The sequence below is a fragment of the Pleurodeles waltl genome, chromosome 5, assembly GCF_031143425.1.
Source record: "Pleurodeles waltl isolate 20211129_DDA chromosome 5, aPleWal1.hap1.20221129, whole genome shotgun sequence".
In the NCBI taxonomy this organism is placed as follows: Eukaryota; Metazoa; Chordata; class Amphibia; order Caudata; family Salamandridae; genus Pleurodeles; species Pleurodeles waltl.
This window is the reverse complement of record NC_090444.1, coordinates 1,731,779,341-1,731,802,696: the sequence shown is the minus strand read 5'-3', so window position 1 is coordinate 1,731,802,696 and position 23,356 is coordinate 1,731,779,341. Positions and strand designations below refer to the sequence as shown.

Genomic DNA, 23,356 nt, shown 5'->3' with positions numbered 1-23,356 from the left:
CTAAACCCAGCAAAATTGGCTTACACTCAATTGGCACATTTAATTTACTCTTGAAGCCTGAACAGGGAGTAAGGTAATTCTAGAACTCCAGAAGTTCTTCCTCTTCAAAGCTGGCATCAGGTATACAAATAGAATCCTCAGATCAACTCTTCAGTTCACTCCTCGACCTGTGGAGGACACTCAGACGGTCTACCTTGTATTAAAAGAGACTATCCTGCTGCTTGAGATCTGCTTTTTACCTCGGAGAACAGCCCTGCTGCTACCAGAGAACTGCCCTGCTGCTTGAGGCCTGATTTGCTGTTTGAACCCACGACTACCAGAATGAGTCAAAGGACTAGTTGGCTGGTCTCCTGTTCTGAGCAGCAGGGACACAAAAAGCTCCAACAACTTTTAATTTGTACCTTGACTCTGCCTGAAGTGAGTCCCAGCTCCAAGGGGTGCCCACCCAATCCTGGACCTGTGGAAGTGGAGCTAAAGGTGCCCAAATGGCCCAAAATCCAGAATGTGCTCTGAAAGCTGACAGGAGACCAGGACTCACTTTTTTGCCAATCCGCCCAAGGTGCATCGCTAGTCAGGCTTACTTTGTGATAACTCCTGCTATTTCCTTCTCCACAGCATCAAATCCTGTTCAGCTGCTCCATTTCAGAAGGGCATCCAGCCCCATGAAGACCTTATGGGCTACAGCCTACTGCTTTGTGTCACTGGAGCTTTTTGATTTGCATAAGAGAGACTTGAGTCCAAATGTAGAAACATTCAGTGATGCAATAATCAGTTTTTCTTTTGGACTGCTGAGTAACACAGCTAAATTCAGAGCACAGATCCATGTTTAGAGAGAAAATCAGTTTTGAAGAGATGAAAACTGCAGTGACATAATTGGTCTGGCAAATTGCCTATGGTTAGTGCCTACAGATAGAGTTTGACCAGGAATTAGTAGGAAGAAGTGTGAAACTAGGGCAAGACATGCAGACCTGATGCAAATCTACCTTCTTCACCCAAACCAAAAGCTGTAGGGTAAGACTTGAATGAACTTGAAACCTAAAATTTTGTGTGAGGATGAAAGGAGGTTAGGGAGTTAGGGAGTAAAAGAGAAGCACACTGCAGGTTGGACCTCAGGATTGTGCCAATCTCTCTAGCTCTCTCTATATTTTCCAAGGAGTGTAGAACAGTGGTAACTAGTGCTGCTAACAAATCCAGATAGTACCCAGAAACCTTCCGGGGAATTAGAATAACCAGCAGAAGCTTTAATTGAGTGAGACTCCCAATTAGGTTTAGGTATAGATGGCCCAGGAAAGGACAGTGGGATGCTTATAAGCAGAAGGAAACACCAAGGAGAGGCGGGGAAAAAGAAAAGAGAAGGGAATGCAAATACATTGAACAAACTGAGTGTAAGCAAACTCTAAAGCCGAGTAGATAAGACAATCTGCTCCCACACAATTCTCCTGGGTGCAGATTATCCATTGTTCTGATTGGTCTTCCTACTTACCGTGAAGACCCGACCCCTGTATCTCAGCTCCAACTGCCATTGTGCAGTCTTCCAAAGCCTCCAAGTCTCTGATCTCGATCTTTTCTTGTGTATTCATGCTTTTCTTATTTCTTGTCTGGTCTGAAGTTTTATGCTATGTCCTGACCCTTGTTGAGACAATACAGTAATCCCCCTGCATGATATTGCACTCCTCACCTGTCTTCTCTGATTGTATACTGGAAAATCTCTTATGAAATTCTTTAATCAATTAGGGGCATGTATGAAAGACTGAGGCATGATATCCATTTTATGCAATGAAGATTTGAAGAAGACATCCCCTGGTTCTAAAGTCTCAAGTTGTCAGTACCTCAAATTCCTGTTGACCTTCAGCTGTTACTACTGGAGGAGGTCTGATCTGTTGATTACCTTGTGCTGGTTTATCCCTGAAACATGAAACAATGGGTGAAACTTTCTTGAAGTTTAAGTCAAACATCTGAAGAATGCACTAGTTCTACAATGGGAAAGATACCCACAGAGTGAACAACACATTTTGGATGTGGCTCAGGGATGACTAAATGATCTGTAGATAACTAAACATGTGACCCTTCCAAATACCTTGGTGCTGGAATTCTATTTTGATACGCAAATCTTACATAAGACGCTTTGGCATTTAATAGATTGTAGACTACTGATTGATATACTGCTGAGAGAGATTTTACCAGTGATTGCAGTGAAGGAACATTAATGAATGAAAGCTAGACAGGCTGCACTCAAGGATGCCATAGGAATCATAGTAGTAACAAAAATGGAGAAAAACCCAGGAAACTATGCATAGACTTGTTGTATGCAAACCCCGCTAGAGACCAGATCTTACTGATGTTTTGTTAAAAAGCACATCAAATAATGTTCTATGGAATTATTGAGTTTCTTGGCCTGTTCATTGGTTTGAGGATCATAACAACTGTGTTCATAACGTGTTCTAAAAGACAGGCATGAACTGGGACTGCCTGGCTGTCACCTTGGGAAGCCACGGAGCCCAGCAATTTCCATCAAGACCTGTCTGGCCAGTTTAGCTGCTGTGGGTAATGTATTTAGTGAAACCACTTTCTTCTACTAGCCAAAGTACTTTATTTTCTTTGGAGCTCAGAGGTTTTATCAGAAAGTCCATAGGAATGCAGGACCAAGGTTTTTAAAGCATGGGAAGCGGTTGTAATAGACCTATAGCTTGTGTTGAGTTTACCTTAGTTTATGCACAGATTGCACACTGCACTACATAGCCCACGTCCTCTTTAAATTAAGCCCTAAAAAGGTCCCTGAAACCATGTCTTGTGTTTTTTTCTGGGGTGGATTTCACAGCAAAATTTGGTAATCTGGGTTTGTAGCTCCTTGCTAGGAACAGTCTTTGTCTTTTCCCATTAAATAAACAATTGTGCCTTCTTTTTCTGATTTGGTCATTCTCGTTTAACCTCTCTCTTTTGTGTCCTGTCTGCTGGAGCAGCTATATCTCTGTAACCGGGTAGGATTTTGGAAGGCTAAAATAGTTGGAGAATTCTCAGGTGCATATTCTTCGTCTCTACCTTGCTATGGCAGTGCATTCAAATGTCCCTGCAGAGAGCCTAGTCTGTAAGTAATGTGATATGAGATTCCATTATTGTTAAGGAACCAATGGACAAATTGAGTGTTGGCACATTTCTTGCTTTCCAGAAACGTCACGTCTTTGTGATCAGTCCACAATATGATGGGATGTGGTGAACTTTTCAAGTAATGTTTCCAGTAAGTAAATGCCAAAAGTCTGTGATCACAAACATTGTAATTATTTTCAAGCAAGCAAGATAGGCAACAGCATGAATATCATACATTTCTGATAAGATGCTACCAATAGCGAGAGTTGCAACCAACTGTACGAAGAAAGACTGGGTAAAATGTGGATGCCTTCAGATTGGTGCAGTTGGCCAAGAAGGTGGTCTTTGAAGACATAAGGCATTTTCTTTGTCTCTTCATTTTGAACATGTGGTTCTTCTTGGTCATTCCTGTTATTGGTTTGAAGATTTGTGAGACATTTCAATGAAATGCTGGCAAAAATTGGCATATCCCTAACACTTCTGGATTTGTTTGACTGACTTTGAAACAGGCCAATCCACAACTGGGTTCTACATACCGAGATCCAACTGAATTCCCTGATCAGGTACCACAAAGCAAAGGAAATATAATCTATTGGTCTCAAAGATTAATGTTCAATCTTGTGATGTTCTTGTATATTCTGAGAAAAAAAACAAGATGTCATTAAGGTAAATTTCTGCCAAGGTATCCAGGGTGACTCTAGACACATATTTTATAAAATTATGGAAGACAGCAGGGGTATTGCAATGGCCAAACTGAAACACCAAATATTTGTGATGGTCACATTTAATATTGAAAGCTACCTTCCACTCATCCACTTTTTGATATGGGCCAAATTATAGATACCCTGATATCTAATTTAGAAGAAACCTTGGGGTGGGGCAGGTCACTGAATGCAATGGTAGCTCACTGGTGTTGCTCTGGAGAACATGGAGAAAGTTAAAAGGCCAGAACAATTAAGGCAAAGGGGGGGTGAGATGGCTCAGTGAAGACATAAGATGCAGCAGATTCACCCAAACAAATGCAGAAACAATGGAACAGTGGTGAGCTGAGAGGGAGAGACAATCTGCCCTTACTCACCACCCAACGACCATCAATCAGTGTTACAGCTTGAGACTCTACCCTGTGTATCACGTACATCGTACTATAAAAGGTAAGCGGGGTCTGGGTGGATGGATGCTAGCTGTAAATCTCCCTGATATTAAATACCACTTGACAAAGTACTAGGGCTCATATTCTGGAACACTGCCTTCCATTAGCACCAACAGGCCAACAATTCTCTCTGAGGTGAGAGAACAGGGATGAATGTGCACACACCCGGAGGAACATTTTTAGGTGGCCCCTTTACTTCATTAGCCCTATAGTAGGGACGGGGTGTCAACATATGTGAAGGACATTTTGTATCAAATGCTAGGATCCATGCTTAATCCTGGAAATACAGAGGTAGCCATAATTGAGTGGACCTGGCTACTAGAGCACAAGTCAAAGAAAACAGGATGGAAAATATGAACGCCTAGAGCAGAGCTTCATTGGGGATACAACCTAAATGATTCAGTATAGTGGTACTTGGCAGGGCACAGGGACTATAGTGACTGATGTATACATTTGTCTTCTTGTGTGTTTTGCCCACATTGTCTTCTAAACCAAGAATACAGCTTTTATTTTTAGAAGCTTTTTTCTCTGGGTAAGCTGGTAACTGCCCGATATTCACCACAACCAGGTCTGAATCTACTCTTGAAACCATAATGAAGGAGGTCACCCTTGTTAGTTCCAAAATAAGATCTTTTAAAAATAACTGACCTAAAGTAACCTCAGAAGTAAAATTGATGAGAAATGAATTGGCCTTTAACCATACTTGCATAGATTTCACAAACAGGAGGTTGTAGTAAGTGAAAAGACAGTGGACTGAATACCCAGACTGGAGGATTGAGGTTTGCCAATTGAGGCAAAGTGACAAAAGCAGATGACAGGAATGTCAGGATAGTATCCATCTGTATGGCAGATGGAAAGAACTACATGGTAGGTTTTTTTCACAGGCTGTGTGCCAACTTTGATAAACTTACATTAATGAGAACAATTGGAGTTTCAAAGAATGAACATACTAAAACAAAAGAGTTCAACACTGTTGGAGCAACCAAAACTGATTATTGCATGTCTACTGAACCATTAACATTTGAAAAATATATTACAGACAATAAAGAAGAATGGCGGCCTGTTCATCTAAGAAGGCATTAAGGTGCATGCCCCTACAGATTACTCACACATCACTGTGATGAAAAGGAAACAGTTTCTAGCACTGTGACCAAGGGTATGTAGTCACAATATCAAATTATGCCTACTGAAAACAGTTGAGATCATTAAAACAGCGGATAGCATGATAATAGAGTTTGTAGAACTAGAAGACTTATCCACCTACTTAGACATTATTAACATAACCCTGATGGAAACTGTGAAAACTACCAATAAGGTGAGCCTTATGATTCATGACGCTGAGCAGAGGAAAATACACATCCTACAAAATCTACATAATTGAAAACCAGATCGAGAAGGAATGAATAAAGTACTGGAAACTATTGTGTACAGGAGAGACAAATCCAGGGAACAGACCTAGTAGTACAGATAAACACCACTAAACTGGAAGATGATGTCAAAAAGACAGTTAAGAGACTTTTGTCAGTGGTCACCAAAGTGAAACTAATCAGTCTTGTTATGCTCTTGAGGTGGGATGTGTGGGTTTGTTTCATACCTTTGTTTCACTACAGTTCTGCTATTCTACTATCTGTGCTGGTCAACATATGATTCTTATGTGAGACCACCATTAACTATGTTATTTGTTTTCCTTCCTGAGATGATACACATAGTGTACTGGGAGCTATACCATTTCTTGTATACACAAAAATAGGCCCCACTGCCAAAAGACTCCTCAGATACCCTAGCAGCTTTCTGACCGGCCAGGACAGGTAGTTTGGGAGTTAGAAACTTTAAAGTTTGAAGTTTGTAGTTTACAGATTTTTATTAGAGGTTTTGAATAGGGGGATCACAGGTTCAATTCCCAAGCAGTCTTTAGTAAAACAGAGATCAACTCTCCTTTCTGCGGAGCTATTTCCAAACATTTGCGCTCACCCTCCTGTTTACTGAACCTCATTTTTTTTGGCTTCTTAGGACTCTGCACACTTTACCCCTGCTTTGGGGTAAAGTGCTTGTGCTCCCTCTCTTTTAAACATGGCAAAACTGGCTTACACCAAAATGGCTCGTTTAATTTACTTGTAAGTCCATAGTAAAGTGGTACTATATGTACCAAGGGCCTATAATTTAAATTCTATTAATGGGCCTGCAGCACTGATTGCGCTACCCACTTACGTAGCCCTTTAAACATGCTGCAGGTCTGCCATTGCAGCCTGTGTGTACAGTTTTATACTGCTATTTTGACCTGAAAAGTTGAATCTTTTGCTGGGCCCAAAACGACCTGTTTAATATATATGTCACCCCTAGGGTAAGCCATAAACAATCCAGAGGGCAGGATGCAGTGTATTTAAAAAGTAGGACATGTACTTTTAAGTTCTGCATGCCCTGATAGTGAAATACTCCTAAATTAGTTTGTCACTTTTGCAAGGCCTGCCTCTCCCATAGAATAACTTTGGAGTTATCTTATTCTTTTTTTTGTTGCAATTATTTTTATTGATGCCACCATTTCCAAGGGAAACAATGGTAGTAATGGGTTGTACATCGATCATGGACACAAGAGAGGTATACAACCATTGATAGTTCATCTAATATAACTATCAAGGATGGGGACAACAAATCCAGCCAAATGGCAGGGGTCCGAGTGGCGTAGGGTTGGGTGGTGGGAGAAGAGCGACCTCCAAAGGAGGCAAAAGAGGAAAGGAAAGAAAAGAGAACACAGTATGATATAGGAAAGAGAGGGGAGCAGGAATTGGAGGATGGAAGCATGACGTGAGCGGACTGTGCCCGTGGGTGGCATAGCACAGGAGGACACAATAAGCAAGGAAGAGGTAGGTGAGGAGGCATATGATAACAGAGGAGAGGGGGAGGGCCAGGCCTCCCGCAGGAAGGGAGACTATATGAGAAGAAACAGTCAGATTTGTCCAGGAGGTTATAGATTGCCGTCTCATAGGAGCCAGTTCTGAACATGGCCACAAGTAATTTCTCGTGTGATGGCACTTGTGGGAAGTGCCAATGCCGCAGAATGCAGATCTTGGCTTTTGTGAGGGCAGTAGTGAGTAATCAGCGGGCATGATGCACCAGCTAGGGGAGGTCTGCCCGGTTATTGAGAGGGATCAGTGGGGCCGGAGTGGTGTGGTTATGTCCATGGATTCTGGGAGTGTGTACCCTACTGCGGTCCAAAAAGGGTAGATGGCAGAGCATTCCAGTAGTATACGGATTATGTCACACGGAACATGATCACACCACCAGCAGGAAGAGTGAGGCTGTAGTCCCATGGCCTGGAGTCACATCTGTGTCCAGTGTCAGCCCTGGACACCGGGCTTCCAGAATCTCCGGCTCAGAGCCTCAAGGAGCTCTCACCCATCCTCCTCCTCCTCATACTCCACCTGAAGATGAGCCTAAGGCTTGCCACCTGTGGTTGGGAATAGAGGTATTGTATCAGAAGATTGTAGAATATAGACATCATGTCCTTAAGCAGGCCCCAGATGTTAAGGTATGAAAGCACTGGGGAATGGGGAATGGACCAGGACTATGGGACAAGTTTGCTTGTCAGGCAATGGTGCAGTTGCGTGTACTGCTACTGCTGATTAAGCAGTAGGCCAAATTCTTCTTGCAGTGCCCCAAAGGGTTTGAGCTCACCACGGGAGAGCAGGTATGTAAGCATTTGGATCCCTGCTGCATGCCAGGTTATGTACATTGCCTGTAGCATGGGGTTTGGAACTGGGGAGATAGAGAGATAGCAGCCCAGACGAGCCTTCCACACCCTGTTCCCAATCATGACCCAGAGCGGAAGGTGTCCTAGATGTGCACGTAAGTCATTTCTGCCACATGTAGGGCCATGCAGTAATGCTTCACAGATAGGAGCCTTGAGCCCCTTGCAGACCTATGGGCAATGAGTTTTCTGATGATGAGACGAAGCCTCACTGGTCCCTAGATAAAGGCTTTGATGAAATTGTCCCACTGCCGATGTGTTGAGCTCAATCAATCAATCAAGGATTTGTAAAGCGAGGCTAATCACCCCTAGGGTCTCAACGCACAGAATGTAGGCATACCGCTCAGTCGATGAGCCAGGTCTTGAGGTCCTTCCTGATCTGTTTCAGTGATGCAGTCTGCCTGAGATTCAGGGGAAGTGTGTTCCATGTCTAGGCTGCTAGGTGGGTGAAGGATCTTCCTCCTGCTGTACTTTTCTGGATCTTGGGGACAACTGCAAGGGTGTGCTGGGAGGAACTAAGACATCTGTTGAGTACTTCAAAGGTGAGGCGGTGGTTGAGGTATGCTAGTCCTATGGCGTGCAGTGCCTTAAAGGTGTGGATCAGGAGTTTTTATGTGATGCGCTTGTTGACTGGGAGCCAGTGTAGGTCTCTGAGGTGGGAGGAAATTCGGCTGTGATGGGGGATGTCCAGTATGCGTCTGGCTGCTGCATTCGGGACTCATTGTAGTCTTGATTGAAGTTTCTTGGTAATGCCATCGTATAGTGCGTTGCCATAGTCCAGTTTGCTGGTGATAAGTGCGTCTTCCTCGTGTCATGTATTATCCATTAGAAAATCTTCCACTGGAGACAGAGGGTGTGGAAGCTTTATTAGGAGATGGCGTTAACTTGGTGGGTCATCAATAGAGTGGAGTCCAGAATGATGCTCAGGTTGCGCACATGGACTGTGGGTGTGAGGGAGTTACCCAGAGCAATGGGCCACCAGGAGTCATCCACGCAGAAGGGTTGGACCTGATCATGAGGATCTCTGTCTTGTCTGACTTGAGCTTGCGCAGAGTCCTCAGACAGGGAGAGGATCAGTTGGGTGTCATCAGTGTAGGAGACTATGTTTAGCTTGAGTTGTCTGGTGATCTTAGTGAGCGGGGCCATGTAAATGTTGAAAAGCGTCGGGCTGAGTAAGGATCCTTGGGGCACTCTGCAGCAAGTGTCTTTAGGTTCTGATGTGAATGATGGTAGACTGACCCTCTGTGTTCTTCGGTGAGGAAGGACCTGATCCAGTTCAGGGCTTTGTCCTAGATGCCGGTGTCATGCAGTCTGTCACAGAGGGTGGAGTGGGAGACGGTGCCAAATGCAGTGGAGAGGTTGAGGAGGATGAGTGCGATAGCACCTCCATGGTCCAGTATGATGCGTATGTCATCGGTGGCTGCTAAGAGTGCGGATTCAGTGCTGTGGTTGCTTCTGAAACCAGACTGGGAAGGGTCCAGAAAATGTTTTTTCTCGAGGAACTCAGTGAGTTGCTGGTTGATGGTTTCTCTGTTACCTTGGCTGGGAAAGGGAGCAGAGAGATGGGTCTGTAGTTCTTCAGGTCTCAAAGGTCACCGGTGGGTTTCTTGAGTAGCGGACTGATGTCAGTCTGAGGAGAATGTGGCGGTCTTGAAGGATAGGTTGATGGTTCGGCACATCTCTGGTGCCATGGGGGTGCTAGCCAAGTTGAAGATGTGATGATGGCATGGAACCGAGGGTGCTCCAGAGTGAATGGATTTCATCAGCCTTTGGGTGTTCTCTATGGTGATGAGGATCCAGGAGTTCAGTATCTGGTGGTGTGCAAGGTACGTGGTGGTGAGCGGTGTTAGCGGGCTTTGGTTCCTGAAGCCTTCGTAGATGTCTTGGATCTTACAGTGAAAAAAAGGTTGTTGCAGAGGTCTTGGGAGGGATGGATGGATGAAGTGTCTGCCTCGGGGCTCGAGAACTCTTTGACGATGGTGAAGAACTCTTTGCTGTTGTGAGTGCTGGTGTTGAGACATGCTTGAAAGGCAGCTTTTTTGGTGGTTCTGATGTTCTGGTGGTGTGAGCTGAGGAAGCATGCCCACCACATATGTGAACCGTGGAAGGGTTACCATGGTTACCATTTTCATCACCTGAGTGAGACCCCACAATGATTTGTTCAGTTAGTACCATTTTGCAAAATCCAACTGCATGCGCTCCATGAGCAGGTCCAGATTGTCTGCCACCATTCACTCGGAACCTCCATTGACAAGGATGCCCAGATATTTAAGACAGGCATTTGTCCACTAAAATGGATACCATGGTGTATTTGGTGGTGTACGTGGTGATCCTCGATAATGGGAGGGTCTCACTCTTCCCCCAGTTGACCTTATTAGCAGATATGTCTGCAAAAAGTGCCAAATACATCCAATACAGCCGGGATGAAGGAGGGTAGGGCTTACAGGGTGAGCAGGATGTCATCTGCATATAGGTACAACGTGGAGGGAACACCAGTGGTGTGTATACTCATGGTCTGGTCTGACAGGTACAAAGACATAGCCAGTGACTCCACGCATGCAACCTCGGCATCATCACCGACTCCTCCTTCTCAATGAACCACCAAATCAACGACATCTCATCCTCCTGCTTCCACACACTATGCCTGCCCTGAAAGATCTTCAAGTGGATCCCCATTGAATCCAGAAGAAAGGTCATCGAGGTGCTCATCAACAGCAAGTTCGACTACGGTAACGCAATCTATGCCTGCCCTACTCAGAAGCTCAAAAAAAGCTGCAAAAAATCCAGAATGCAGCCGCCAGACTTATCTTGGACATCCCCCACCGGTGCCACATGTCCGGGCACCTGAGAGACCTCCACCGGCTCCCTATCAACAAGGGAATCACCTTACCTCCAAGCTCCTCACACATGCCTATAAGGCCCTCCACAACATTGGACCCGCATAACTAAACCACCACCTCACCTTCTACACCCCCACCAGACAACTCTGCTCTGCTCACATGACCCTGGCCACCATCCCACGGATCTACAAGACCACAGCCCGAGGAGGATCCTTCTCATACCTCACTGCTAAGACCTGGAAATCTCTTCCTCTTCATCTCAGGTAATCTCCCTCACTGCCTCAATCCAGGAAGGACCCTCAGACCTGGCCCTTCGACGAACCAGCCATCCAGCTCACCAGCTGAACTTCAGATACCCTCCCAGCACCTTGAGACCCTAAAAGGTGATTAGCCGTGCTCTGCAAGAACCCTGATAGGTTGATTGATGGAGAGAAGAAATTTTAGGGGGAGAGCAGACAATTCTGATGTGTACCCCAGCAAACTAGAAAAGGGTCAGAGAGGAAGCACCGCAGTTAACCTGCACTGAGGGGGAGTGATAGAGCCAGCATACTCTGTAGATGAAGTCCTCGTCTAGGACAAATTTTCAGAGCACGTCCCATTCCATCCTGTGATTGTGCCAATGCCTCTTTTAGCAGGTCCACCGCCAACCAGATCGTGTGAGCCAGTGTTCATAGGTGGGTGCATGATGAATGGCCTGGAAGGAACCCCACCTGTGTGTGATGGGTTAGGGAAGAGAGAACCTGTTTGAGGATGGCTGCCAGTATGCTGCCCTGTATCTTCACATCCCCGTTTGGGAGGGAGATGTGAGGGTAGCTGCTGCAGAGGATTGTTTTTTTCCCAGCTTGGGGAGAACCAATATCAGTGCCCTGTTCGATAGCAGGCCCAGGAAACCCGACCTGCCAGCTTCAGTCAAGGCCTCATGAATGAGATCTACCACCTCTGACTTGGACCACCTGTAGAAGACTGCTGGGAAGCCATCCTCCCCCAGGGCCTAGATAGGGTATGTCTGAGACGGCCGGTGAGATCTCCTTAGTGATCGCACCCCAGAGCAATTCCCTGCTTTCATTATAAGGCAGGTAAATGGATGCCGTCCAAGAAGGCGGCCTCCTGTGCCAACCTTGGAGTTATTTCTGGGGAGTAGAGGACCGAATATTAGGAAGCAATTACATTTACGATTTCCTGCAGCTTGGTGACCAGGGTCCTGAGTCAGTGGTGATTCCGGGTATAGCCATCCTCAGCTCCCTCTGTCCCAGCTGCACTACCAGAAGGCTACCTGCTTTCTCTATTCATATTCAACTTTGGAGGTAGAGAGGGTGTTGAGGTCAATGCATGCTCTCTCAAGGCTGTACTTGGTGGCATCAGAGGGGTGGGCTGTATAGGTGCAAGTGAGAAGGTCTGTATCCCCTTCTTTTGCCTTCTGCTATTCCTCTCTGTCCCTGATGGAGAGGGCAGCGTCTCTTATCAGATGGTCCCTGATGGTCGCCTATAGTTTCAGAGTTGAGTTGACCGAGCCCTTGTTGTGCTCTTGATAGTTATGGACGAGCATTTTGAGTAGTCCCTTTCCCGTCAGGTGATTGTATCAGGTTAGGTTGAGGCGCCAGGGTTTTTGGATCAGTCATGCCGGACCCAGATTGGCCCACAAGCCAATCGGTGAGTGGTCCTAGAGAGCGCCTTCAAAAGATGTTGGCCTCGAATATGAGGGGGTGCAAGGGATGGGCCACCAGAAATAAGTCTAGCTACAATTGTATGCCATGAACAAGGGACAGGTGGATATATTCGCGGTCTGCTGGGTCTAGAAGGTGCCCCACATCTTGGAGGCCATGGTCTTCCCTGATGTTCCCTAGATGGGTCTGGTCTGCATTATGGATCCTGTAAATAGGACTTGAACAGTCCAAGATCGCATCCCAGGCCAGGTTCCAATCACCCCCTATCAAAATGTTTGCTGTGTCTATTTCCGTCATGACCCTGGTGAGCTGGAGAAAGAAGGGGAGATTCTGGACAGTAGTTGCATACACAGAGCCCACACATAACACCTTCCTGCCAATTTTCAGCTTGGGGAATGCATACTGGCCCTCAGGTTTGACCTTGGTTTTGAGCAACACAAGGGGCAGGGAGCTGCAGATCAGAAAGCCACCTCGGGTATCCAGGAAGCCGGCAAGCCATCTGCTGCCTGCAGAGGACAGCAACTGTGTATCACCTTGCTGAGCGAATCCCGTCAGAGGTTTGGTGCATCCGTCACGGTGAGGTGCATCTCCTGGAGAAGGTCTATGTCGGCATGCTTGCAGTTGAGATATGTGAACACCTTTTTACGCTTAACAAACTATGACGATTCCATTGACATTCCAAGAGATGATATTGAGGGCAGAGTGTGAAGGCATTGCAAACCATGAAGTCCGGAGAGTGGGGCAGGGGCCTGCAGAGAATGGGGGGAGGTGTCAGAGTCACCAGATCCTCGGGGTCTGTGCACGTTCCCAACACTTCCACCACAAGACACCTCCAATACTCTGATTAGATTTATCACAGAGTCTAAGAGAGTCCAAGTGGGGAAAAGGGGATTAGGACGGGAACAGCTGGGAAGGAGACCTGTAGGAAGCAAAAGGTTAAAACACAACATCAAAATTACATCTCATGAAATCAGTACCATGCTACAACTCTAAGCTTCGTCTTTTCAGAAAAACATGAACAACCCTAGAATAGTCCTAAAACTGACTAGGCTTTAGATGAACGAATGCCTGAGGAGGAAACAGGAAAAGTTAAATAGGACTTTCAGATTCGAGTACTTTCTTTAGCATGAGAATCAGGAAACACTCTGAGCAATTTCTAAACAACCATATGAATCTCCTTTTAAGAATATATATCAGGAACACACAGCATTACATCTAGAACTCTGGTATTGTTGTGTTCATCTCAGAAAAAACATTGGGAAGTGAATTGCGCACATTGCAGATTTTTATATGAGTATTAAACACCATAAAGGATTGTGCACCATGAAATCACACAACGTAGATTCTAGGAATAAATCATGCAACGTGTCAACTTGAAATGCTACCAAGAAAATGTCTTAGAATAGTAGCGCACAGTAATTTACATTATTTATACATGAGGAAAGAATTGCGCGTCTTGCCGATTCAAATGCCACCATACAAATGCCAAGAAATGGTAGCACACAATGAACATGAAAAGCACTCAGGGAAAGAATCGCGCGTCTTGTCGATTCAAATGCCACCATGCAAATGCCAAGAAATGGTAGCGCACAATGAATAACATGAAAAAACACTCAAGGAAAGAATCTTGCGTGTTGCCGATTCGAATGCCACCATGTAAATGCCAGAAAATGGTAGCGCACAATGAACAGCGTGAATTACACACGAGAAGTGAATCGCGCGTTTCGCCAATTCGAATGCCACCATGTAAATGTCAAGAAAAGGTAGAGCGCGCGCAATGAACAACAAAGTTAAATGCTCATGAAACGAGATGCACGTCTTGCCAACTCGTAAAACATCATGTACATGTCAAGAAATATCAGCGCGCAATGAACAACAATGTAATAACGAAGTTAAATCTTGATGGAATAAATTGCGCGTCCTCCCTATTTGCAAACCACCATACAAATGTCAAAAAATGGCAGCACACAAGTAATCTGTTATTCATTTAAGAATTAAAATCAAGAATATGAAAATTCTCAATGACGGTGTTGGGAAATGTCCAAACACCGTCTTACCGCCTGGAAACAGTGATCACCAATGAGAGATGAGTGCAGAAGACTGGAAAATCCAAATAGGCCGCCGGGACAGGAGCTCAGGAAGAAGCTGCTGCTCTGCACCGGGACCTCTGAATAGTGAGCACTGGAAGTTGGGCTGACTCTCTTTTATAGAGTCTTGGCCCAGCCTAGAACCACGCCCAGGCATGTTGCAGGGAAAGTCTCTAGAAGGCCCTGGAAAGGGACCACACCCTAACACACTCTGAATGTCTGCAGCAATACATTGCAAATGTACAGTATTTATAAGCACCTTAAAAATGAATCTTTTGGATGGAATTCTGCAATGCAAAAGGTTAAACAATAACATATCATCACAATGCATAAATTACATTATCTTGCGAGTGTTGGGTTTTTGCATTCTAGATGCCCGTAGAGCGCGCACTGTCCTGGTGTTGACAGTACTCCCCTCTCCCAGGCGCGCTCTAGGGCCTGGTTTATCTGGATTGAGACGATGAAAGCGTCTCACAATTACTGGAGCATGAACATCAGATGCGGAAACCCATGAATTACTTTCAGGGCTATAACCTTTCCATGAAATTAAGTACCATAGGTTACGCCCTCTCAGTTTAGAGTCCAACACTTTCTTGACTTCATATTCTTCTTCCCCCTGTACTAGAACAGGAGCTGGATGAGGGTGGACCTTTTGGACTGCCTTTTTTAAGAGGGAAGTATGGAACACTGGATGAATCCGTAATGATTTTGGCAATTGTAGTTTATAGGTCACAGGATTGATTTGCTGAAGAACAGTGTAAGGACCTATAAATTTGGGGTTGAACATGTGCTTCTTCTTGAAGTCTATATGTTTTGTGGAAAGCCACACTTTGTCACCAGGTTGATACTGCGGTCCCTCACAATGTTTCTTGTCATAATGCTTTTTGTATTTTTTTTTGGCTTTTTCTAAATGTTGTTGAATCGATTTCTGAGTTTGATGCAAATGTTGAATGATTTCTGACACAGCTGGAGTGAGAGAACTTTCTTGAGGAATTGTGATGGGCAAGGTGTCAGGATGATAGCCAAACAAACCAAAGAAGGGTGTAATGCCAGTAGACATGTGGAAGGAGTTGTTGTAGGCTAACTCAGCTAACCAGAGCATTGATGTCCATGAATTAAGTGCTTTTTCAGCATAAGCACGTAGGTATTGCTTCAAAGTCTGATTTAGTCTCTCCGTTTGACCATCTGTTTGAGGATGGTGGCTAGTAGATAGGGTAGATGTCACTTGGAGTGTTTTACACCATGTCTTCCAGAAGTTGGAGGCAAATTGCGATCCCCGATCGGAGAGGATCACTTTTGGCAGTCCATGATAACGAACCACTCTATTCAGTAAGATAGTTGCCAGTTCACTAGAGGTGGGTAATTTCTTACAGGCAATGAAATGTCCATATTTCGTGAGACTATCTACTACCACCAGAATTACTGAATGCTGTTGAACCACTGGCAGACCTGTAACAAAGTCTAAAGAGATGTGTTCCCACGGACGACTTGGGGTTGGGAGTGGGTGTAACAACCTTTTCGGTTTTGAATGACTTGTTTTAGTGCAAGCACAGACTTCGCAGTTGAATACCATTGTTTTTACATCCTTTGTTAAGGTAGGCCACCAAAAATAGCGTTGGATTAATTCAAGAGTTTTAGGAGTACCAGGGTGACCTGCTGCAGGTATAACATGCAACCAATGAAACACTATCTTGCGAAGTTTGGTAGTGGGCACGAACAAACGAGCATCGTGAAAGGGTAATCCTTGCTTGATTGATCTTTTCGGATCTGCTTGGGCCCACGCCTGCCATTTTTCAACAGTGAATGAATTGCGGATGTCTTCAAAGAAATCTTCTGTTTTTATGATACATAGGACCTTGTCAGGAGCAATGATGGCTCTGGAGGTTTGAACTGCAGGCAATGTGGTAGACTCTTGGCGGGACAAGGCGTCAGCTTTGCGATTATCTTTACCAGGCCGGAAGGTTACCACAAAATCAAACTCGTCAAAATACAGCATCCACCGTAATTGCAGAGGAGTCAATAGTCTGGCAGAACTCATGAATTGAAGATTGCGATGATCAGTATATACTGTGACAGTATATTTAGCTCCCAACAAATGATGTCTTCATTCTTTAAAGGCGTCACGAATCGCCAGAAGCTCTTTTTCAGCAATGACATAGTTCTGTTCGGCTTCGTTCAACTTCCGAGACATGTAAGGTACAGGATGAAGCTGACCAGTGTCTTTGTTTCATTGTGACAAGACTGCTCCTATCGCCACATCTGAAGCATCAGCTTCCACTATGAAAGGTCGATCCGCATCTGGATGAGTCAAGACTGGGGCAGTGGAGAAAGCTTCTTTCAAAGTTGAAAAGGCTTGGTCTGCTTCTGGGGACCATACAAATTTTTCTTTCTTTCTTAATAACTTAGTAATTGGAGCCACTGTCTGGGAGAAATGATTGATGAACCTCAGGTAAAAATTTACAAAGCCCAGGAAACATTATACATCACGAACAGTCTTTGGGATGGGCCATTCAGATACGGCTTTTACTTTCCTTTCTGCCATCACCATACCTTGAGGGGTAAGGATAACCCCTAAAAACTCAACTGTGGTAACATGAAACTCACACTTGGTTAGCTTGCAATATAAATGGTGTTTACGAAGGGCTGCCAACATTTTCTTGACATGTTGAACATGTTCATTCTCATTGTCTGAGTAGATCAAAATGTCATCAATGTAAACTATGGCAAAGATATCGAGGTACTCTCTAAGAACGTCATTTAAGAAAAATTGAAATGCTGCTGGAGCATTGCACAGACCAAAAGGCATGACGGTGTATTCAAAAAGGCCATATCTTGTTTTGAATGCCGTTTTCCATTCGTCACCCTCTCTCATTCTGACCAAATGGTAAGCACCTCGAAGATCAAACTTCGTGTAGATTTTTGCTTTCTTTACTTGTTCCAGTAAGACCGGAATTATAGGCAAAGGATATTTGTTCTTGATGGTGATTTTATTCAAGCCCCTATAGCCGATACAAGTTCAAAGCTCTCCGTTCGCTTTTGGAACAAAAAACAAAGGAGAAGCTGTGGGAGACTTAGAGGGGCGGATGAAACCATTCTCTAAGAATTGATCCAAGTATTTTCGTAAATGTTGATTTTTATGTTCTGACAGGGCATACACACGACAGTTGGGAAGTATCCCCCCTGGGACTAGATCAATTTGACAGTCATAAGATCTATGAGGAGGTAAGTTCTCTGCTTCCTTCTCATCAAATACATCTTCATAAGACGAATACTGTTTGGGCAACTGAATTTCTTTCTCTGCGGCGGTAGCTATGTAAGAATGGCGAACTTCAGATTCTTGAGTCCTTTGGAGACAATGTTCTTTACATAGCACTGATGAGAACACGATCTTTCGTTCTGCCCAATTAATCTCTGGATTGTGATGAGTTAACCATGGCAAGCCAAGGATGATCCCATACTGGGGAGCATGGATCACGTCAAGGATGAGTTCCTCTTTATGTTTCTTTCTTTGATTTTTACCTTCACAAATTATTGTCAAGGGGACAGTCTGAAGAGTTATCGGACCTCCAGTCAAGAGTTTTCCATCAACTGCCTGGATGGTTTCTGGGGTCTTCTTTTCAATACATGGGATCCCCCATGCACAAACCAATTGGGCGTCAACAAAGTTTCCGGTAGCCCCAGAGTCGACTAGAGCCTTCTTTTTCTTGACCTGAACTCTTATTCCCAATTTTAGATGTTTGGATTGTGAAGGATCCACGGTGACACCCAAGAGCAACCCTTCTCTGCAACTTGGGTGCTTTAGGTTTCCCGACTCGACTGATGCATTGGTTGCAACTTTCTGAACTGGGCCTCGCTTGCTCTTTGTTTTGATTGGACAATCTTTGGCGAAATGACCTTTCCGCCCACAATAGAGACATTGCCCATTTTTTCTGCGTAGGTCCTTTTCATCTTTGGTCAAAGGTCTCCTGATGGTTCCAATTTCCATTGGTTCCGGCGTTCTTTCTCTCGGAGTTCTTGAGTCTTTGTTATCATGAACATGCCAAGAATGTTTTTCAGTCTTTTTACGCGTTCCTTTTCGTTCATTTAAACGATGATCAAGCCTCAAGACAAGGGTTATTAAATCTTGACAGTTTGCAGGTTGTGGGTCGATTTGCGCTAAGATGTCTTTTAGCTCCTCTCTGAGTCCCCTGTAAAACAGGGCCGCTTGTTTTTCTTCAGGCCAGGATGTCTCAGCGACCAGCCGATTAAAGTTGGCTAAATATGACACTATGGTGTGGTGGTCATTCCAACCCTGGCGGTCGGTGTTAAAGCGGCGGCCAACCCGCCAACAGGCTGGCGGTCCAAAAAATGTAATTCTGACCCTGGCGGGAACCGCCAACACAGCCCGCCAACTTAACACTCCGACCGCCACGGCGGGACAGACAAACAGCGCGGCGGTCACCGCCAACAGGCAGGCGGCAGACAATGTACCGCCCACCCTATCACAACTCACCAATCCGCCACCTTTTCCGGGGCGGGAGCCCCGCCGATAAAAACACGGCGGAAACAGACTACGAACGGGAAAACGCTCACCTCTACACACTCCACGAGGACAGAGAACAGCATGGAACCCGAATTAAACATCCTACCAGCTATTGTCTACCTGCTCATCTACCACGAGTACGAACTCCGGCGCAGAAGACAACGGTGAGTACTGCACCTACGACACAGGGGAGGGGGGAGGAGGAAAGGTTACGGGCACACACATATGCGACCCCCCCCCCAAACTATCTACACACCAATGTAGAGCACCAAGTCACAGTGACACCACCCAAACCCACCGGAATAATGCAAAGACATAATTAAAGTGAGAAACATAATTTATCGATAAAATAGGTTCTTTGAAGTCATGGTAAAATAGCAATATGAAATGTAAAAAAATCAAGTAAGAACATTGCGAAACCGATAAATATAGCCAATAAGTCCTGCACAGTCACTTAAATTTCCACTGTCCGTGGGCCAAAGTGTATCAACACACGGGCAAAGCCCACACAGGAGACCTGAGTCCGTTGGAGAGAACACTGCTGGGGCATCAGATGACAAAACTACAGGCACCTCAGGGGGAAGGGAAAGGGGGTCACCTCAGCCACATGAGTCCACGACGCCAGATCCACGAAGGGTCCACCATGCCCAATGTGCCATCCTGGGGAGTGCAAAGCCACAGTCTCTCAAGTCTCTACAGTGGGTGGGCTGCCCACTGTGCCATCCTGGGGAGTGCAGAGACATAGGCCATCAGGTGGATTACAGACTCCACAGGTATTGGAGGAGGCATCGTGCCCAGAGTGCAGCGTGAACACTAGCTCGACACCGAACCGGCACTGTCAATGTGCCAGCGGTGCTTGAGACGGCGGGGCCCAGCAGAGCGGTGCTTGACAGGAAGGGCCCAGCGGAGCGGTGCTTGACAGGAAGGGCCCAGCGGAGCGGTGCTTGAGACGGCGGGGCCCAGCGGAGCGGCGCTTGACAGGAAGGGCCCAGCGGAGCGGTGCTTGACAGGAAGGGCCCAGCGGAGCGGTGCTTGAGACGGAGGGGCCCAGCGGAGCGGTGCTTGACAGGAAGGGCCCAGCGGAGCGGTGCTTGACAGGAAGGGCCCAGCGTAGTGGTGCTTGAGACGGAGGGGCCCAGCGGAGCGGTGCTTGACAGGAAGGGCCCAGCGGAGCGGTGCTTGACAGGAAGGGCCCAGCGGAGCGGTGCTTGACAGTAAGGGCCCAGCGGAGCGGTGCTTGAGACGGCGGGGCCCAGCGGTGCTTGACAGGAAGGGCCCAGCGGAGCGGTGCTTGACAGGAAGGGCCCAGCGGAGCGGTGCTTGAGACGGCGGGGCCCAGCGGAGCGGTGCTTGACAGGAAGGGCCCAGCGGAGCAGTGCTTGACAGGAAGGGCCCAGCGGAGTGGTGCTTGACAGGAAGGACCCAGCGGAGCGGTGCTTGACAGGAAGGGCCCAGCGGAGCGGTGCTTGAGACGGCGGGCCCCTCTTCAGCGGTGCCCTTCTGCACGGCGGGCCCTCTTCAGCGGTGCCTATCTTCACGGCGGGGCCCTCTTCAGCGGTGCCTATCTTCACGGCGGGGCCCTCTTCAGCGGTGCCTATCTTCACGGTGGGGCCCTCTTTAGTGGTGCCTATCTTCACGGCGGGCCCTCTTCAGCGGTGCCTATCTTCACGGCGGGGCCCTCTTCAGTGGTGCCCTTCTGCACGGCGGGCCCTCTTCAGCGATGCCTATCTTCACAGCGGGGCCCTCTTCAGCGGTGCCCTTCTGCACGGCGGGGACGTCTTCAGCGGTGCTTGGCGTGTCTTTCAAGGGAGCCAGACCTGGCCAGGACTCCCTGCTTAGTCACCCTCCGACCGTGCAGTTGCTGGACCCTTCTGTGACGGAGTCCTGGGCCCGTGGGTGTCCTCCGTCACACCCGGGATGGGGCTTGTGGGGCCCTCCTGGTCCGCGCCCCTGCTGGCTGACTTCTCCGCCCTGCTGCCCTTGCCCTCCTTAGATGAGGCTCTCTGGCCCTTGCCTCCCCTGGATGTTGTGGCAGGTGACGGCCCAGGACTTTGCTCCTTGGGGGCAGCCGTGTCAGCCTTCTCGCAGCGGCCCTTGACTTTACGGGTCCTCTTTCCAGGGGGGGGGCTGGCTGTCCCCTTGCTGCTGGCCGATATGTCAGTGCTGGGAAAGGGTGGACTCCAAAACCCATGCACAATGTTGAGACTTGAAGCAGGGCTGGTGGTGGCTGAGGTGCTCTTGGGACTCTTCCCAGATGGAGGGGGTGGGTCAGGTGGGGCAAAGAGGTTAACTTTGGAGAGGTAAAGTTTTTTAGGACCAAGGTAAAGGGTAGGTGTAGTGGTTATGGGAGTGGAGGAAGAGGATGTGGTTGTAGGAGAGTCAGGTGTGCTGTCTTTGGGTGCAGGTGCTTGTGACATAGGCTGTCGTGAGGTGGTTGGCTGTTGGGTGGGTGGCTGCCTGCGTTTGTGTGTCTTGGAAGAGGGGGTGACAGACACAGTGGGAGAGGACACAGGGGACGTGTAAATGGCAGTGGGGGTGGTGACTGCACGTGTGCGGACTGTACTGGAGGGTGTGCTGGTGGTGGAAGTACTGGCTGATGGTGGTGTGCATGCAGGTGTGAGTGGAGACGTCACAGGGAGGGAGGAGGGAGATGAGGAGGAGGGGGACACAGAGGTGGTAGTGACTGTTGCCATGTCTGCATCTGGGTGTTGCTTGGGTGAATGCTTGTGGGATCTGTGGTGCTTATGTCTGGATGAGCTGCCCTTGGGTGTTGAGGTGTGTGCAGGCTGGTCAGATGGTGTGGATGGGATAGGCTGAGGAACAGGAGACAGAGACAGGGTGGAGGCAGTTAGAAGAGGGAGGCTGGAAACAGGGACAATGGCTGCCGTCAGTGCTGAGGCCAGAGCATTGAACGATCGTTGATGGGCAGCCTGACCCGAATGAATGCCCTCCAGGTATGCATTGCTCCGATGCACCTCCCTTTCAACCCCCTGGATGGCATTCAAACGGGTAGACTGCCCAACAATGATGGTCTGTAGGAGGTCAATGACCTCCTCACTGAGGGCAGCAGGGGTAACAGGGGCAGGGCCTGAGGTGCCTGGGGCGAAGGAGATGCCCGCCTTCTTGGGCGAGCGGGCACGGAGCGAAGGCTGAGGGGCTGCTGGGAGGGCAGAGCTGGTGCGCCACCGCTAGGGAGCTCCCATCCGAGGACGTGTCGGTGTCGCTGGTGTCACCACGGGTCCCCGTTGTGAAGCTCCCCTCGCCCTCCGTATCACTGGTGACCTCGGTGTCTGTACCATGGCCCACCGGGGCCTTGTGAGTTGCAGCTCCCTCGTGCTCCGATGCCGATTCTCCTCCGCCTGATGATGCTAATGCACACATGCACAAGAAGATAAAGAAAAAGGGTGGGGGGAGACATAAAGACAGGTTGAGTGCATGCATTGTCAACACCGTTGGCGGAGAGGACAGATACAGTAGCCTCATGCACTACGCCTCGCAATCGGGGTACACTACTCAGTACTTGTGACTAGGCCAACAGGTCTATGGACAACAAATGCGCACATGGGTAATGCTGGACCATCGATTGCTGTACTTGGCACCCTACAGAGGTTGGGGGCGGGGGCACAGAGCCATGCCTAAAGGAGGGGACTACACTACAAAAAGCGCCCTGGCCTAATGTCACCCACAGCCCTCCTCCCCCACCCAGACGCCTCCACTGCGTGTAAAGATAGCAGAATGTACTGGTACTCACCCCCTTGTGTCTGCTGTGATGCCCTCAAGCGCCCATCCAAATCGGGGAAGGCCACCGCCAGGATCTGGGACATCAAGGAGGTCAATTGTCAGCTGGCACCCCTCCTACGTTGGGAGGCCATCCCCAGCAGAGACTCGGCGGTCTTCCTGGTCCCGCGGCGGATGTCCTCCCACCTCTTTTGGCAGTGGGTGCCCCGTCTGTTGTGGACCCCCAGGGCCCGGACGTCCTTGGCGATGGCACGCCAAATGTCGACTTTCTGATGGGCGCTGACCTATTTGACATGTACAGGGTGGAAAAGTAAATATTCTTAATTTTCTGCATGTTTGATGTGATTGCCCCCCCCCCCCCAACCTTGCCATGTGGCACATGCTCTCATCTGTCGTGCCTTGCACTCCTCATTCTCTCCCCACCCCACCATCTTACATCCACCATACAAAACCCAGGCATAGCCCATTCAACGTGCACCCAGTGTACTTACCTGTTGGTCTGGAGGACCGTAGAGTAGCGCATACT

At 47.6% G+C, this 23,356-nt stretch overlaps 1 protein-coding gene across 1 annotated transcript in view; it reads left to right on the top strand.

The window, feature by feature from the left end:
• Positions 1-23,356, top strand: part of LOC138296717 (cytochrome P450 2K4-like) — a 304,271-nt gene that overhangs the window by 111,449 nt on the left and 169,466 nt on the right. The window lies entirely within an intron of this gene.